Below are 2,758 nucleotides of genomic sequence, written 5' to 3' on the forward strand. Positions count from 1 at the left end.
CCCCGCCAACAACTAAACAAGAGGCATAATGCCTAGTGGGCCTCTTCAGATTTTGGCAGCAACATATCCCTCACTTGGGTGTTCTATTTCGACCTATTTATCAAGTGACACGAACAGCCTCCAATTTTGAGTAGGGCCCAGAACAGGAAAAGGCTCTTCAACAGGTTCAGGCTGCCGTGCAAGCTGCTTTGCCACTGGGACCATATGATCCAGCTGACCCAATGGTGCTAGAGGTGTCAGTTGTAGATAAAGATGCAGTGTGGAGTCTTTGGCAGACCCCTATTCATGAATCACAGTGTAGACCATTGGGATTTTGGAATAAAATCCTGCCATCCTCTGCAGACAACTACTCCGCATTTGAGAAACAGCTGTTGGCCTGTTACTGGGCCTTGGTAGAGACTGAACGCCTCACCATGGGCCACCAAGTCACCATGAGGCCTGAACTACCCATCATGAACTGGGTATTGTCTGACCCACAGAATCATAAAGTTGGACGTGTGCAGCAACATTCCATTGTTAAGTGGAAGTGGTATATACGAGATTGGGCCAAACCAGGACTGAAGGGACAAGCATGAAGAAGTGGCCCAAATGCCAACAGTCTCCACTCCTGTCACATTGCCTCCTTTCTCCCAGTCTGCACCTATGGCCTCCTGGGGAGTTCCTTACCATACTTTAACTGAAGACCAAAAAAGTCATGCTTGGTTTACGGATGGCTCTGCACGACATGCAGGTGCCACTTGTAAGTGGACAGCAGCAGCACTACAGCCCCCTTCTGGGATCTCCCTAAAGGACAGTGGAAATCTTCCCAAAGGGCAGATAAGTCCTTTTTCTGTTGTGTCATTGCTAATAACCTGCTCCCAGTTTATGGGTTCGCTTGTTACTCTCTTGGTGAAGTCTTTTGACCCACACAGATGTTTTACTGTTAGTATATTGCACTTGTCCCATTTCGCTTCATCAGTTCCCTTCCCTGTAACAGCATATACATTCCCTGTGCCAAGGTTCTTAGGTTTGTCCCGACTCCTTCATGGATAGTCCTGATAATTGAGGGTTTTACTTCTAGGTATGTGATCCATCTTGAGTTCATTCTTGTTCGCTGGGTGAGGGAAGGGCCTTGTTTCCTTTTGCTACAGGTGGATATCCATTGTTTACAGTACCACTTGTTAAAGAGTGTGTCCCTTCTCGCCGAACGCCGCCGAGATGGTGTTCGGGCGCTTCGTGGAGGTTGGCCCGGTGGCCTACATCTCCTTAGGTCCTCATGCCGGGAAACTGGTCGTGATTGATCAGAAGCGGGCTTTGGTTGATGGCCCTTGCCCTCAAGTGGGGAGGCAGGCCATGTCTTTCAGATGCATGCAGCTCACGGTCTTCATCCTCAGGTTCCCACACAGTGCCCCACAGAAGTGTGTCTGACAGACCTGACAGAAGGCGGACAACAGTACAAAATGGGCAGCCCCAAGATGGGCCAAAAAGATCAAAGCCAGAGAAAAGAAAGCCAACATGACAGATTTTGATCATTTTAAGTCATGAAGATGAAGAAAATGAGGAACCGGCTAATAGAGTATGAAGTGAGGAAGCTTCAAAGGGCGCCTCTCCTGAAGGCTTCTCCCAAAAAAGCTAGTGTGCGAAGGGAGCAGGTTCCAGCTAAGAAGGGGCTGCTGCCACACTGCCAGCAAGAAGGCTCCCCGCCCAGAAGGCGAAAGCTGCGGGGAGAAGGCCGGGCCTCCAAAAGCTCAGAAAGCTCAGCCCAGAAAGCACCTGCCCCGAAGGCAACTGGCCAGAAAGCATAACAGGCCGTTATAAAAAGTATTAACGTTTCTATTGGCCACGCTGACAAAGGCTGCCAAAAAAAGTGCGTCAACCTCCCACTTGATGCTTTTTGGTCCATTGCCAAAGTTCAGTTGTCTACATGCTAATGGCTTATTTCTGGGTTTTCTGTTATTTTCCATTGGTCTGAGTATCTGTCATTATCACAGTACCATGCTGTTTTGACCACTGTGGCTGTATAATAGGTGTTAATGTCAGGTCCATCTTCTTGAGGAGTTCTCTGCTAATTCTGGGTTTCTTCCCTCTCCATATGAAATTGGTGATCAGTTTTTCCAATTCTTTGAAGAAGGTTGTTAGTCTTCCAATCCACAAGCCTGGTATATTCTATTTGTGGAAGTCACTTTTGGTTTCCTGTAGTAGGTTTCTATAGTTTTCCTTGTATGAGTCTTTTGGTTTTTTGGTTAGACACATCCTTAGATATTTTGATTTGTTCTTGGCTATTGGGAAAGGCATTGCCTTCTTGATTTCCTCTTCCATGGTTTTTTCCGAATATGTGTGTGTGTGTGTGTATGTATGTATGTATGTATGTATGTATATGTATATATATATATACATATATATATAAAACCAATAGTCTTCTGTTTCTTGAACTTGTATCCTGGCACACTTCTGTATTCCTCTATCACTCCCAATATTCCTGTTGGGGAGCTCTTGGGGTTTTAAATTATTAGAATCATGTTGTCTGCAAATACCAATAGTTTCCCCTCCTCCTCTCTGAGATGGATACATTTAATGACCTCCTGCTGCCTTATGTTGTTAGCTAGAAACACCAGTACCTCCAGAATAGAAGTAGGGACAAGGGGCATTCTTATGTGGTCCTCTTTTTCAGTGATATTGTGTTCATCTTTCCCCATTGACTTTAATAATGGTTGTTGACTTTTCATAAATAGCTTGTATTAACCCTATAATGGCTGAATTTTTTAATTTCAGGAAAAAA

At 45.4% G+C, this 2,758-nt stretch overlaps 1 pseudogene; it reads left to right on the forward strand.

Annotated features, from left to right (window-relative positions):
- Nucleotides 1-1,197: 1,197 nt before the first annotated feature.
- LOC142451191 (large ribosomal subunit protein eL14 pseudogene) lies at nt 1,198-1,784 on the forward strand (annotated as a pseudogene).
- Nucleotides 1,785-2,758: the final 974 nt, after the last annotated feature.

The sequence above is a fragment of the Tenrec ecaudatus genome, chromosome 6, assembly GCF_050624435.1.
Source record: "Tenrec ecaudatus isolate mTenEca1 chromosome 6, mTenEca1.hap1, whole genome shotgun sequence".
NCBI lineage: Eukaryota > Metazoa > Chordata > Mammalia > Afrosoricida > Tenrecidae > Tenrec > Tenrec ecaudatus.